Source organism: Geotrypetes seraphini, chromosome 15 (genome assembly GCF_902459505.1).
Source record: "Geotrypetes seraphini chromosome 15, aGeoSer1.1, whole genome shotgun sequence".
NCBI lineage: Eukaryota > Metazoa > Chordata > Amphibia > Gymnophiona > Dermophiidae > Geotrypetes > Geotrypetes seraphini.
Window position 1 is genome coordinate 36,017,928 of NC_047098.1, and position 16,762 is coordinate 36,034,689.

The window sequence follows — 16,762 nt, forward strand, 5'->3', positions numbered from 1 at the left end:
CCCTTAGTTTCAATGTAAAAGCAATCATCCAATGTTTTGTCACAATAGCTGCCTCGGGGTGAAACTGGTAAAATCCATATCTCTGACCTGGACTTTCACGCAGTGAGCAAGACAAGCTTACTGAGGCCATGGCCTATATTGAGTGTGTTTGTATCAACCTGTGAGCTAAAATAGTGAATTAAAAACTGCATCTTCTACACAATCTCCGCTTTTTGTTGATTACCATATTTGATCTTGCAAAATATATTTAAGAAAGTAACAAGGCAAAAGGTTTGTAGTCAGGTGGAGAGTGTTGGACACAGTCTGGCTCCTGCTGTTTCCTGACTGCCGGTGCTGTAGAGGTGTGGCATGTGGCTTTTGCAGGATCTTATTGTGGGTGTCCTCACACCTGCTGTCGGGGTTGGTGCCTCCTCCAGGGGGCCTAGCTTAATTGGAGACATGGTGGAGGTTCAGTAATGGGCTGGGCAGACAGATGACCCATTGTGGTGGGAGTGCTGTGCGGGTTGCTGCTTCTTTTCTTTGCTGGGATTAAAAACAGGTACTGGGGGGGCCTTGTCTGTCTGCCTGCCTGCCCTGTCTACCCTGTGCCCTATCCCGGCCTACCACTATTCCACCAGAGGGGGGACAGGGTACAGAGCCTGGCAGGGAGGGGGGTCAGCGTGTAGAGCTTGGCAAGGAGTGTGGGGTTGGGTGCAGAGCCTGGCTGGGAGAATTTGATTCAGAATGTTTTTTCTTGTTTTCCTCCTCTAAATCTAGGGTGCGTCTTATGGTCAAGTGCATCTTATGGAGTGAAAAATACAGTACCAATTAGTACTTGAAATGAACTTCCAAAAACTAAAATATGTCCATGACAAATGACCCTTTGAAATGATCAAAGGACTGTGTTGAAGAGGTCCAATTCAGTAGTCTAAATTTGTAACTGTCACTGACCCCCACCCCCCCATCCTTTCACAAAATCACGCATGAAGTTTTTAGTGCCGGCCAGTGCACTGAATGCTCTGCGCTAATCCGACGCTGATAGGAACTCTGTGAGCGTTGACGCAGCACAGAGCATTCAGCGTGCTGGCTGGTGCTAAAAACCTCTTGCGCAGTTTTGTAAAGGGGTGTGTGTGTGAATGTGATATTAAAATAAAAAGTACTCTTTGAAAACGTGTAAAATGACTGCATTAAATTGATTTTAATCAATTAAAAATTAATGTGTTAGCAAGTGGAAACTGGATTCACCAGTGTGCTTTGTCAATGAAATTTAAGTGAACTTAGTTGATATTGTGAAATTGAATAAAAGGACAGAGGCGTTCCAGAGCTTAGCTATTCTCTGAGTGAAAAAATATTTCCTCCTATTGGTTTTAAAAATATTTCCCTGTAACTGCATCGAGTGTCCCCTAGTCCTTGTAATTTTTGACGGAGTGAAAAATCAATCCGCTCAGGATTTTTTAGACTTCAATCATATCTCCCCTCAGCCGTCTCTTTTCCAAGCTGAAGATCCCTAACCTTTTTAGTCCTTCCTCATACAAGAGGAATTCCATCCCCTTTAAACAGATTTTCTTCAAATACCTACTAATAGATCACAAAAAGGCAGTAAATAACTGCTGAGTTTTTCTTAAACTGCTCACTATTACTGGCCATTTTCAAAACTGCTACTGTACACAGCACGGTACATAAGAAATATAGTCCCTCCTTTATGGAGCTTATAGTTCAGTCAATGCATAGGGTTAATGTGAGGTTTTAGAGAAAAGGTTTTTAATCATCAAAGCATAAGTTAACAAGGCTGTTAACATGAGCAGGGAAGCCAGGCATTCAGATTTGAAACCAGCCTCAAAAAGGCAGGTAGGACTTGAATTTAAGCACTAGGGCCAGTTTAAGGAGCCCAAGGCGCTGAAGCTTAGCGGCACCAAAACCTGAAGCATGGACATACTGTAGGACTGGCTCAGAAAAATGATAGCGGGAATGTGGAGGGTAAAAAGTAAGTAAGGGGTGAAAGTGACTGAGGGACAGTGAGGGGTACATAGTATGAGTAACAGATCTGAAAGAGTTTGGGGGGCAGGGGAGAGAAAGAAGAGATCAATGTCAGGAATAGGTGTGTAAATCCTCCCTCCTTCCCTCTTCTGATCACGAATACCCGCCTCTCATTCCATGATACCCTCCATTTCTACTCCCCCCATCCTCTTCTTTCACCCCCCCATCTCCTTCCAAGGGTTCCTTTCTCTCCCTATCCCCCTTCTCTCTTTCTAGCACTCGTCACTAAGATCCCTAACCTCCCTGCCCCTTCCAAACAAAATACTAACAAGACACTCAAGAAATGTCAGAAAACATATTTATAATGTAAAATTGAAATTAACACTATTTAATATTCAGATGCATTCAAATTTATTAAATATGGGATATAATTGCTGCAGAATTTTGAAAAACTTTGCCACAGGAGGCCAGGACTACTGGTTATGAGCCACCTTTGACTTTACTGGCCATGATCTCGTGTTTCCAGAGCAATCCGACAGTCCCTGACAGACAAACCAGCTTGCTAGAAGAGCTGCTGAGACTTGTCCCATTATATCTTTAGGTGGTGTGATTGTGCCACACTTATTACCTGTCTGCTAGCAATTTCTGAAAATGATTCTAGTTATGCTCCTATGGCAATGTTTCTATTTTCGTACAAAGCTTCCAAGTTCTCCAGTTCCAAGAGGGACTTTTAAGCTCTTCCTGGGTTTCTGACGTCCTTAGCCTGACGCATTATGGGACCTGCAGCACAGATTTTAATGAGTAGATTTAGGGTCTACAAATTCCACACTGCGTTGGAATGTAAGTTCAAAACTAGGACTGGCCAAAGTCTCCCTATTGGAACTGGGTAGCTTAATAGCTCTATTGAAAAAAATTCATTTCTGGTTGATATTCAAAATGATTTAATTTGCCAGAAACAGCTGCTGACCAGTTAAATTACTTGTTCAGTGGTATCAAAAGCACATTACTAGGTATCGGCACTGAAAATTAGCAGTTTGGGTTTTGTGAAAACTGGCCTTTTAGGTGCATTCCAGGGGTGGAGTCAACACTTAACCGCAGGGTAACTGCATAAATGGGACCGCATAGAACACAGTCCTATCTTGCGGTAACCGTCTATGTCAGTGGTTCTCAACAGGTCACAGACCTGATGGGCCGCCGCGGGAGCGGACCGCTGGGCATGATGGACCTCTGGTCTGACCCAGTGGTGGCAACTTCTTATGTTCTTAACACTGTCCTGGGGACCCCCCAGCCAGTCGGGTTTTCAAGATATCCCTAATGAATATGCATGAGAGAGATTTGCATATCATGGAAGTGATAGGTATGCAAATCTCTCTCATGCATATTCATTAGGGATATTTTGAAAACCCCACTGGCTGGGGGGGTTCCCAGGACAGGGTTGAGAACCACTGGTATTAGATGGCATTGCATAAACTGGATTTTCAATGCTGAAGTCTGGACATATTCTCAGATATTCAAAGCTGGGCTAATGTCAGCAGTAGTTAGCAAAGTACTCACTGCCCTTGGCTGATTTACCCCATTCATGACTAAAAATTAGATGCCTTTAATATGTTCCTCCAGACTTTGATTGCTTAAGTCAGGGGGTGGACAACTAGGGCCGCAATCCAGTCAGGTTTTCAGGATTTCTCCAATGAATATGTATGAGATCTATTAGCGTACAATGGAGGCAGTGCTTGCAAATAGATCACATGCATATATATTCGTTGGGGAAATCTTGAAAACCTGACTGACTGGATTGCGGCTACTACGACTTATTTCTATAGACTAAAGTATAATTTTTCCGGTCTCATATATGAGATAGCTGACTTGTGTTCTTTCAGCTTCACATATTATTTAAGCAAGGGAAACTCCATCCCTGAACATTTTCTGGGGGTCTCAAGATAGATTTATTGTTTGCAGGAACCAAGACTTGAGGAACAGAAGTTAGCCCGTGCTGTGTGTATGTCTACTGTGCTTCGGTTTGTGGTGGATGAAATAAAAGTCCATAAATCAGTTGTAGCTGGAATCTTTGTTGCCTCCCTCAGTATTCCTACAACATGCTGATATATTTACATATTCAATATTGTGCTGAATAATGAAAGAATTCATCAATGTTCCAGCGGAATCTTTTCATAGAATCCAAACATTCTGGAATAATCCATGACATAAATGAAGAAAAATCTGCAGCTTTGGATCATAATTTAATTAAAACTTGATGCCCTGTATTTTTTCATTTAATATAAATGAAATCTGTAAATTCTGAGGATCCCTAATTATGCTGAATAAATCAAGTGGAGAAAGCATGCAAAAAATTAATGTGCAAAATTATTTCCTTTCCCTCTGGGTGCGAGCACTTTTTGTGCGTGTGTTTTCTGACTTGGAAGAATAGGGGAGGGGCAGTTGGAATGGAACAGTACGCAAACATTTGGACCATCAGATTGGACAGAATAATAAAATTAATCCAAGTGTGATAATATTGTAGATTGAGGGCTTTTAATTTTAGGTTTTAACTGAAACACCAGTATTAAAAAAACAAACAAACCCTGAAGCAAAAAAATGAAGAGACCCTTTTAATAAAGGGTATTAAATACTTAGGGGGAAATTCTATAAATGGTGCTCAAAATTCAGCGCTGAATTGTATTGAGATCCGCGCTCAACTTTGGGTGTTAAGAAGTTACATCAACTGAAAACAGGTATAAAGCCCAGTGTGCAAGTTGGGTGCGGATCCCCTGAATTCTATAACTACTCCCATTCTATAACTACTGGTGCTCCCTCTTATGGCCATGTCCCCTTTGTACATCCACACGGAAACAAACACTTACGGTAGGTGCTATTCTATAAATGGGTGTGTAAGCGTGCTTTCACGCAGATCTGCCATTTCTGTCCCATTATGGCATCTTGCATTCATTAAATTGCTTTCCTGCTCCAAAAATTCAGCGCAGAATTAGTACCTAACCTTCAGCACCATATCTAGAATTTCCCCCTTAATGGGGCACCACGTGGCTGTGTTAAGGTGTTTTGTGGTAGATTACCTGTTTCTGTTCATTAAACTGTGCATTACTGAATTTTTCAGAATGTATCTGACAGTGGGAGTGACATGGGTGAAGGGTGGGTGTGTACTGCATGTATAACCAAAAGTTTTACAACACTGCCTAGTCGGAACTTGGATGTTGTGACTTAGGCCATCTTAAACCAGGCCTGAGTCTAAAGAAAATATCCAAAGTGACCAGATAACCACTGCACACACTGACCCCCCCCCTAATAATCATAATAACAGCTTTACATATTTGTCTCCAGAACATCAGCACCTGGCAGCCTGGCATAGGAAAGCCTAGTAGAGCTGCACAGAGGTGGCTTAAGTGGTCTTGGGGGTGGGTTAGTGAACCATGGAGAGGGGGACCCAGGCCCATAAGCCACTTTTCAGTGCACTCATGGTGAAACATGTGTACCCCCCCAAACCCTTTTGTACTGCCATATAAGTGGTACCTGCAGCCATAAGGGCTATTGGGGTGGTAGACAGGTGGGTCTAGTAGGTTCTGGGGTATTTTGGCGGGGCTCACCATGACCTATAAGGGAGTTGTGGTGAGATGTTTATGTGGCACCCTTTTTGTGAAGTTCACAGCAGTGCCCTGTAAGGTACCCTACTAGTCTGGTGCAATGTTTGGGAGGCCAGTCCATCACTTTGCCGACCCCGCCCACGTCCAAAAGATCTTGTTTTGGGCATTTTTGACTTGGACTGATTTTTGGACGAGAATGGGGTATAACAATAGATGACTTAGTGGTCTGGACGATCAAACAGCTGGCCGTCCAACTAGACGATTTTCGAAAAAAATATATTTTGGACGTATTTTTCAGGAATGGACATTTTACGTAGCCGACTTTGGGCAACTAGCGACTTAGGCCAAAATTGGACTTAAATATTTATTTTGATCATGCCCCTCTAAGTGTTTAATGGATAAACATTGGAAGAACACCATTTCCCTCGGTTCTGTCTTGTCTTCTCATCCATTAAACTAAACCTTAGGCTTATATACTGCATCTTCTCTATAAAGATAGAGCTCGGCACGGTTTACAGAAAATTAATAAGAATACAATAGGGATAGGGATAATATAGAGGGAAGCGAAGATCACAATTTTGAAAAAAGCCAAGTTTTCAGTTTTTGTGCTTTTTTTCTGTGCTCGTAATTTCTAACTGACACACACATTCAGCTGGCACTGCCCAAGTATTTTGCTGACTGCTGCCGATGTTAAACTTGGAAATTCAATGCCAGACCATGCCTGGGCTTCAGCATTGAATTTCCAGGTTTGTGGAGCCAGCTGACGCATGCTGGTTACATGCGATGTTCAGCACTTAACCAGCTATGGCTATGGAGGGGAAAGGAGTGCCCTAGTGATTAGAGCTGCTGCCTTGGCACCCTGAGGTTAATCCCTGCCTGCTCCCCATGACACTGGGCAAGTCACTACGGGCAAGATTCTCAAAAGTTTAACGCCGTCGCTAAACTGTTTTCCGATGGTTTAGCCTGTGCGCAGTTTAGCGATAGATTATCAAAACAGATTATCTCTGTCTTTAGCAAGGTTTCTAGCAGTCTCCGACACTGACATGCAAATGGGCTCTTCCAACATTGAAATGAGCCCTCCGGTGGATTCTTAAAAAATGCCGAGCCATTTTCAAAAAGCAGCATCGGCTTTCAGCGACAAAAAAAAAAAGTGACTGGTCCAGGGGTGCCGGTCAGTGTCACGAGACTGCTTGAAAGCCCTGTGTTGTGATGCAGCGGGAGAGATGCCTACTCCGCTGCATCACAACACCCCTTCCCTAAAATCCTGGCCATGATCCCCCTCCCTGCAGCAGGAGAGATGCCCACTCTCTCCTGCTGCACTAAATTAAAAAATCCTGCTGCCACCCGATGCCCCCCCCCCCCACAACAGGAAAGATGGCCACTTTCTCCTGCTGTACTTTGCCTGACCCGACCACCCCCTTCCCCCCCATCCCCCCACCACCCGGCAACAGGAGAGATGCCTACTTCAGCCAAGCAGGATGTCTAGTGGCTACAGTTAAGGCATATGTCAGAATCACTCCTCTTCTCCTCTGAGATCTCTAAACCTTGCTCTGGCCCTGCCTCTTAAACTCCCTTGCAACTGCTTCCTGGACTCCTCCCCTCCTGTGTCACTTCCTCCTATGTTAAGGTGGCTCTGACACTGTGAGGGAGTATCCACCAGGGAGAGTGGTAGCAATCTATAGACTTCCTCTCAGGGAAGTAGAGCAAAACAGCTATATTTAGAGAAGGCAAAGAATCCTATATAATAAAACCCTAGTCGCGCATGCGCACTTACCTGCGTGCTTCCGTGATTTCTGATCTGTGATCAGTAGGTCCGTGGCCAGCAGGAGTGTGGATGCGGCGGCCAGGCAACTCGGAGACACGCAGCACAGCCGGCGACTCCCCCCCCCCCGCCCTCACTCACCGCCAAAACCACCACCGCCAAAGCCTCCTCCTTCTGGCCAGCTCACCCGCATTTAAATTAAGAGAAAAGCGCTGCACCATGCTAACGCTGGCCTCGCCGTCTTCTGTCCACTGTGGCCCACCCTCTCTGACTACTTCCTGTTTCCACTAGGGTTGGCCGCAGTGGATAGAAGATGCCGAAGCCAGCGGTAGCGCGGTGCAGCGCTTTTCTATCATTTCAACACGGCGGCAGGGAAGGGTACGGCGGAAAATGCTGTTGCTGCACAGGGAAGGCCGGGAAATGCTGCTGCTGCACAGGGAAGTGTGTGTGTGGGGGGGGGAAATGCTGATGCTGCACAGGGAAGTGTGTGTATGGTGGGGAAATGCTGCTGCTGCACAGGGAAGGCCGGGAAATGCTGCTGCTGCACAGGGAAGTGTGTGTGTGTGGGGGGGGAAATGCTGCTTCTGCACAGGGAAGGCAGGGAAATGCTGCTGCTGCACAGGGAAGGGTGGAAAATGCTGCTGCACAGGGAAGTGTGTGTGTGGGGGGGGAAATGCTGCTTCTGCATAGGGAAGGCCGGGAAATGTTGCTGCTGCACAGGGTAGTGTGTGTGTGTAGGGGCAGGACCGCGGGAAGGGGGGTAAGGGAAATGCTACTGCTGCACAGGGAAGTGGTATGGGGGGAGGGAATGCTGCTGCTGTGGCTGCTGCACAGGGAAGTGGGGGGGATCAAAATGCTGCTGTACAGGGAAGTAGGTTGGGGGGAAATGCTGCTGCACAGGGACATGGAGGGGGAGGGAATGCTGCTGTGGCTGCTGCACAGGGAAGTAGGGGGGGGGGAAGAAAGACAGACAGCTAGCACCCGTTAATGTAACGGGCTAAAATACTAGTACAGTATAATCCTGTTATAACAGACTTCAAGGGACCTGGAAAAACAGTCCATTATATCCAGAGTCCGTTATATCCAGAGTTGCATTTTTTAAAAACTTTATTTAGGGCAACTTGAAACAATGTAAATCAATGAACAACAGTCACTGCACAAGCATATCAGCAACATCAATAACAAAACTCTGCAAACTATTAGTACGGCACAAAATGATTGCAAACCAGAACAATGTACTGTCATTTCTTTTCTGGGCTGCATTTTGATGCTATATCACCGGCATGCCACGTGCCTTGTAGGTGGAGCCTGCATGTCCGTTATAGCCGAATAAAACTACAGCTAAAAGCGGCTCTGGGGACCAAAATAGTTGTCCGGTATATCCGAAAGTCCGTTATATGCGACTCCGCTATATCCGATGATTTTCTGTATGTTTATAATGGTGCTTGGCCGGGACCAGCGGACCTCGTCCACTATTTGTGAGGTTCCGTTACAAGTGAGTCCGGTATAACGGGATTATACTGTACTACAATAACCATTACTGTAGATAAACATCACTTCAGTGAGGACACACACAAGTGTCCTCACCGATTGTTACGTATTTCTCAGTCCCAGCAACGGGGGGGGGGGGGAGGGGGGGTTAAGTGACTTGCCCAAGATCACAAGGAGCAGCAGTGGGCCTGGCTTGCCTGGTTTTCAGCATGCTGTTTTAACCATTTGTTGGGGTCTGGTGATGGATGGGAAGAGTTTTGTTATTTTTGTAATTGTGTGTGTTTGGTCATAATTTGCTTTGTGTAAAGGCAGGATATAAATAATAAACGGCTTAAAAAAGTTTGTGGTACAGATTTTAAGTGAGATTACACACTCACTGTGTCTCCAGGTCTCCGAGCATATATGACACCACGATGAATTATATTTATAATCGCGGTTGACATCATTTTTGAGCACTTTATTATAGTTCTTGAAAGGGGTTATATATAATTTTGGACTTTCACATATTTTCCCCTTTATTTATGTATATACAAGTTACCCCATTTTAGGTTTTGGACCCCCTAGACCCGCCCCCGCCCTGTTATTCCCCAGTCCTGCCCTAGCCCCACCCCCGCTGCCTGTCCTCCTGCCCAACATGATTTCAAGGAAGTTTTTCAAAACCCAGACAAAGCTGTCTGGATCCCTGGACATGTCCTCCAAAAGTTAAATGTCTTTAATTTTATGCACAGAAAACTTGCAGTTAATGGGACGACCATGCTGGATGCAGGTGCAGAACGCTTTCGGTAGTCACAGGTTCTCCAAAAGGAGGACCTGTCCAGAGGAATCCAGACGTCTGGTAACCCTACCCCATTTACCTTGTGATGAGGATGTGCTATGGGGCAGCACTGAGGAGCACAGGCTCAGTACTGGAATAGCAGGAGGTGCTGTCTGGACAGGCCTGCTGTGATCTGTTAGAGGTGCACCCTGGGAAACTGGAAGAGGATGCATGCCATCACTTTGCTGCATTTTAGAAATGACTTCAGCTCCTCATTTAGAAGCTCACACCTTTTTTAAAACAGAATTAAGAGCTATCAAAAGCTGTTAGTTATCATTGCTCGCCCCCTCACACTGAACAAAGAACAAACACAGGAGCCTTGTGTGGTATTTGTGGTTGTCTGACAGATATGATTCTGACATCTGAAAGGATGAGTGAGCACATGGTGCGAAGGTTGCACTCTGCACAGTCTCACTGGACTCTCAAAGAAGGAAACCCACTCCAGTCATTACTCAGGCCTTCCTGCTCTCCTGTGGCTGAGTTTTGGAAGAATAATGGTGGTGTCCTGATGATGGTGTGGTGTACTGGGATTTCAGAGTATCCACAGCCTGTCTCAGAGTCACTGTGTGATAGGAGGTGGCTAAGGCAGAAAGTGAGTTCAGGCATAATGGTATAGTTACTAAGGATTGAATGCGGGTTGTACATGAATATTGCAGAGAGAGATTGAGCATGAAATATATGGCCACGCATTACATTAAAATGAGAGTTAAGGATAGGGGATATGGGGGAATAAGGTGTGGGTGGGTATTTTTATTTATTTAAAAATGTATTCTGCACTGTCAACATTTCTAGGTGGATTTCAACAAACGTATATAATTTCAAACAAAACAATACATAAAACAATAATTGATATCTTCAAAACATTTAAAGGAGAAGGTGTGGCGCAGTGGTTGGATCTACAGCCTCAGCACCCTGGGGTTGTGGGTTCAAATCCCGCGCTGCTCCTTGTGATCCTGGGCAAGTCACTTAATCCTCCATAGCCCCAGGTACGTTAGATAGATTGTGAGCCCACCGGGACAGAGAGGGAAAATGCTTGAGAACCTGATTGTAAAATCCGCTTAGATAACCTTGATAGGCAATATATAAAATCTTAATAAACTTGAAACTTCCACAAACTTATAGTTTGAGACACTGTCTTTGTTTGTAGGTATAAAATCCTAATAAAAATATTTGAAAATAAAATGAGCGCCAAGAAGGCCATTTGAGTATTCCATAGCCATGCAGAGAAATACACAGGGGCTTTTTGGCACGCTGTTACCATGAGAATTTTTTTTTGCCAGGGCTAGGGCCGATTACAAGGGTTTACAGAGAGGGTGGTTTCAGTCATATACACATGTCTGAACAAACCCAAAAGTGAAAACAAACATCGGCACCTGTTCTTCTGCGCCTAAATACGAGCTTTGCAGAAATTACTTGCACCTAAATTTTTGTGTGCCTCATGTATAGGTACTGAATGGGTGCTAATGTGTGCTGGTGCTTCAGCTTTCCTTTGGTCATAGGCACAAGAACCTGTGACTACCGAAAGCGTTCTGCGCCTGCATCCAGCGTGGTCGTCCCATTAACTGCAAGTTTTCTGTGCATAAAATGAAAGACATTTAACTTTCTGCATGGCTCAGTATTATGCTTACAGTAGAAGCCATAGAAATTCAATTAATGCCACACTCTTTTATATCTTGATGTTCTTAATATCACTTATTGCTTACAGAAATTTCATGCTTCTTTTATCATCTCCTAACAAAACCTTTCCAGAATTCTTTAAAAATCTTTAAACGGCCTCAGCGGCTACACTCGAGTGTCATATTTCATGTAATACTCGAGCCTGAAAGTAGCCAGCCCCCAAATAATTTTCTTAATGTTTAAATATAATTTAAATAAATAAATAACTTAGAGTCAATAGTGAACTTATCTCATCTTATGTGGATACACTGAATGGGGCTCCAACGTGAATTCCGTGTTTCGCATTATAAGCTGTTTCAAGGAGTACCGTAATCCCCATTTAAGAAATACCACCACTTTCTCCACGTATATCTAAAAGAAGCCAGGCACAGGTCTACCATGAATCTTTCTGCATCAGCCCCTAGGTGTGGAACCACTAGCCAGGGTTATCATTTGGCTCTAGAAAAAGGAGGGCGGATTGAGACATCTGGGTTTTAATTCCATTGAAAATATAGAAACATAGAAAAAGCGGCAGAAAAGGGCTATAGCCCACCAAGTCTGCCCATTCCAAATATCCCCTCCCCTGAATTCACTCTCTAAAAGATCCCACGTGAGTATCCCATTTTCTCTTAAAATCCGTTACGCTGCTGGCCTCTATCACCTGGAGTAGGAGTCTGTTCCAATGATCTACTACTCTTTCAGTGAAGAAGTACTTCCTGGAGTCGCCATGAAACTTCCCTACCCTGATTTTCAGCGGATGCCCTCTGGTGGTCGAGGGTCCCATGAGCCAGAAGATATCATCTTCTGACTCGACACGTCCCGTGATGTACTTATACGTTTCAATCATGTCTCCTCGTTCTCTTCTTTCTTCGAGTGAGTACAGCTGCAATTTCTTTAGTCTTTCTTCATACGTGAGATCCTTGAGCCCCAAGACCATCCTGGTGGCCGTTCGCTGAACCGATTTGATCCTCAGCACGTCCTTTCGATAGTGTGGTCTCCAAAACTGAACACAGTACTCCAAGTGAGGCCTCACCATGGATCTGTACAGCGCCATCATGACTTCGGGTTTCCTGCTGACAAAACCTCTGCGAATACACCCCATCATTTGTCTTGCCCTAGAGGAAGCCTTCTCCACTTGTTTGGCGACCTTCATGTCCTCACTAATGATCACCCCTAGATCGCGTTCCGCCGTGGTCTTAACCAAGGTCTCACCATTTAGTACATAAATTCTACGCGGGTTTCTCTTACCCAGGTGCATTATCTTGCATTTTTTGGCATTGAAGCCTAGCTGCCAAGTAGTTGACCATTGCTCCAGCAGCAGTAGGTCGTGTGTCATATTATCAGGTAATGAGCTTTTGCCTACTATGTTGCAAAGTTTGGCGTCGTCGGCGAACAGTGATACCCTTCCTTTAAGTCCTTGCGTCATATCTCTTATGAACAAGTTAAATAGAATTGGGCCCAGGACCGAGCCTTGTGGCACTCCGCTGATAACGTCTGATGCTTCGGATGGGATACCGTTCACCACCACCCTTTGAAGTCTACCGCTCAGCCAATCCCCAACCCATGTAGTTAGAGTGTCTCCTAATCCTATCGATCTCAGTTTGTTCAGTAGTCTTCGATGAGGGACGCTATCAAATGCTTTACTGAAGTCCAAATATACCACGTCCAGTGACTCTCCGGCGTCCAGTTGTCTAGTAACCCAGTCAAAAGATTGGCAGGATCTACCCTGGGTGAACCCGTGTTGGTGTGGATCACGCAGTTTTCCTTCGTCTAGGATTGTGTCAAGCTTCTGTTTGATCAGTGTTTCCATAAGTTTACCCACTATAGACGTGAGACTCACTGGTCTGTAGTTTGCTGCCTCTGTCCTGCAGCCCTTTTTGTGGAGTGGGACTACGTTGGTGGTTTTCCAGTCCAAGGGGCCCTTCCTGTGCGTAGGGAAAGATTGAAAAGAACAGATAATGGTTCTGCCAGGACTTCTCTTAATTCCCTGAGCATTTTGGGGTGTAGGTTATCCGGTCCCATGGCTTTGTTTACTTTGAGTCTTGATAGTTCCTCAATGAAAGTAAAATTTGGATGTCTCTCAATCTGTCCTCTTTTTTTTCCTGAGCCTTATGATAATCCTACCACTAACCCCCACCCCACGATCACCCACACACTGTGCTTGGTTGTGCTTAGAGAACCACCAAAGCAAGTGGTTCTCTAAGCCCTCTCCAAAGTCTGGTGACCAAATGGCTACCTCTTCCTGAAAAATAGTGATTAGAAGAGCTTTTACAGTCCCCGGACTTCTGTCCCCGACTCTCTCCATTTCTGCAGTCCCAGGCCTCTGCCATTGTTGCGAGCTGCAAAAGCCTTCTGGCCACAAGCTGATATGCAGAGATATAGTATAGGAAAAGCTAAGTGACAAAGAAAGCCTTGTTTCTATTTTCATCTGACCTTTACTTGAAGGGCTGAGGCACACTTGTGATTCAGCTTTCAGGCCCTGCCTCGTCCTTATAGGGTTAAACCAGAGACAGGAGTTGCTTCCTCAGTGTGGGCACATTTCTTTATTCAGTCACAAGCATCTCCATGGCAATGCACTGTGATGTTGCAAGAAAGGTGAGAACTATTCCTTTTTAGTGTTAGAGAGCCCCCACCACACCCAAACACACTAGAAAGGCAGAATGTTTCAGTCATGTTGAAATGCTGAGCTGCCATGTCGAGAGAACTAGTAAGTCCTGATTTATTAAACTTCCCTGTCTCCCCAATGGGCATAGAGGGAGGAAATAAACAGCTTTAGTAAAGCAGGTCAAATTAACGCATTTTGAAAGAGGCTTGTGAGAGAGTTCCAGGAGCTGCAAAAGAACATAAGAATTGTCGCTGCTGGGTCAGACCAGTGGTCCATCCTGCCCAGCAGTCCGCTCACACGGTGGCCCCCAGGTCAAAGACCTGTGCCCTAACCAAGACCCGCCCTACCTGTGTTCGTTCTGGTTTAGCAAGAACTTGTCCAACCTTGTCTTGAATCCCTGGAGGGTGTTTGCCCCTATAATAGCTTCCGGAAGAGCGTTCCAGTTTTCCACCACTCTGGGTGAAGAAGAACTTCCTTACGTTTGTACAGAATCTATCCCCTTTTAACTTTAGAGAGTGCCCTCTCGTTCTCTCTACCTTGGAGAGGGTGAACAACTTGTCTTTATCTACTGAGTCTATTCCCTTCATTATCTTGAATGTTTTGATCATGTCCCCCTCTCAGTCTCCTCTTTTCAAGGGAGAAGAGGCCTAGTTTCTCTAATCTCTCTCTGTACAGCAACTCCTCCTTTGCCCCCTGGCATGCAGCTTCCTGGATGTAAGCCCCAGTGCTCCTCTGTGAGTCCTATCTAGTGCCAGAACAGCCTAAAGTCTAGGCAGTTTACAAAACAACATACAAAATAGATAACAATACAGTGGTGCCTCACACAACGAACTTAATCCGTTCCAGGAGCAAGTTTGTTATGTGAAACGTTCGTTGTGTGAAACGCGTTTTCCCATAAGAATACATTTAAAACAAAATAATTCGTTCTGCAGCCCTGTTTTCCCATAAGAATACATGTAAAAGAAAATAATTCGTTCTGCAGCCCTACATTTCCCTCCCTCCACCTCACCTTATATGCAGAGTCTGCCAGCCCTCTCCCTCACCCAGCCGCACGCTTCCAAACCTGTCTGGCTCTTACGTCGGGTTGAGAACCTTTGCTCTAGGAGAAGCGATCCTTGTTAAAGAGCCCCGAACCTGCTACCAAAGGTTAAACCGGAGGCGGAAGGGTTAAACAATTCTCATTTTAGCTCTTGAGCCTGACTAACATCGGCTGTTCCCTGCAGAGACGGTACAGAGGGTTTTACTTTATCGAGCGGGGAGGGACGGGGGAGAGGTGGGGCCGCCCAGGTAGAGAGAGAGAGACCAGCATCAAGACGCATTTACCGTGGCCTGGGACGCCAGTTCCCACCGGAGGCCCAAAAGTTTTCTGTTTGGTGAAGGCGGCCGGGGACGGGAGAGATGTGCGGAGCTGGAGGTGCGGGGCGGCTTCTGCTGCTGCTGTGCGGACTCTTCCAGGCCTGGCAGCGGATAGGTAAGCGCAGAACCGGGCGCAAGTCCTCGCGGGCCACCTCTGGGGGAGAGGGTTTGCGGAGTGGGCCTCGAGACTTGGGCGGGGGAGGGGGGGGCTTGTTTTGTGCTCTCTTTCTCAGGCGGGTAAATGCACCTTTGTGCTCTTCAGGTTGGGGAGGGGGAAGGACTGAGGGCGAGTTGGGTGGAAGGAGGGAACTGAAGACAAGACTTTTTTCCGGCTTGTCTGTTCGCCTGGGAAAAGGCTTCCAGGAGCGCACAGTTTCGGCTTAATCCCGCGCCATGTGCGTGTAAAGGGTGGGAGGGAGGGGAATGTCCTCTCCTGTCCCCAGGCGGCGGGGGGTGGGGGGGAGGTTTAAAAATATGCGGTGGCGGCGGGGGGAGGTTTAAAATATGTAGCGCCACTGAATGATGCAGCTCGGGCGACTTCGTTGTGTGAAACGAAGTCCGTTGTACGAATCAAGACAAGAAGTTCGTTGTGCGCAGCGTTCGCTGTGCGAGGCGTCCGTTATGCGAGGCACCACTGTACAACATATACTCAGACTCTCCTACATCCTTCACGACGAACATACTCATTTCATTCACATAAATGCATTGTCCTATAACTAAATCTTCATGAGTATTGAAAAGCAGAAACATAGAAACATGTCGGCAGTTAAAGGCCCAATGGCCCATCTAGTCTGCCCATCCACAGTAACCATTATCTCTTTCTCTCTCTGAGAGATCCCACGTGCCTTACCCGGGCCCTCTTGAATTCAGACCAGTCTCCGTTTCCACCACCTCTTCTGGGAGACTGTTCCACGCATCTTCCACCCTTTCCGTAATAAAGTATTTCCTTAGATTACTCCAGAGCCAATCATCTCTTAACTTCATCCTATGTCTCATTGCTGAGTTTCCTTTCAAATGAAAGAGACTCGACGTAGGTATTTAAACATCTCTATCATATCTCCCCTCTCCCGCCTTTCCTCCAAAGTATACAGATTGAGATATTTAAGTCTGTCCCCATACGCCTTATCACAAAGACCACACACCCTTTTAGTAGCCTTCCTCTGGACCGACTCCATCTTTTTGAAGGTGCAGCCTCCAGGATTGTACACAATATTCTAAATGAGGTCTCACCAGAGTCTTATACAGAGGCATCAATACCTCCTTTTTCCTACTGGCCATACATTACATTACATTAGAGATTTCTATTCCGCCATTGCCTTGCAGTTCAAGATGGATTACAAAAAAAAACCAAAACGTTTTACAAGAGGAAGATATCTGTTAATTTCTAGAGGAGATAAAGAGTAGATGAGGTTGCTTTGGGGAATCGGGAAGGTATTTGGAAGTGTGAAGGAGCTAGTGGTATTAAGTCGTTGGCAGGAATTTCTTGAAAAGTAGCGTCTTTATTTCTTTTCTAAATGTTTTGTAGTCTG

The 16,762-nt window shown here is 45.5% G+C and overlaps 1 protein-coding gene across 2 annotated transcripts in view; it reads left to right on the top strand.

Moving 5' to 3' along the window:
• The window catches only part of ABR (ABR activator of RhoGEF and GTPase), a 298,588-nt gene that overhangs the window by 25,685 nt on the left and 256,141 nt on the right, over nt 1-16,762 (top strand). The gene's annotated exons all lie outside the window — the stretch shown is intronic.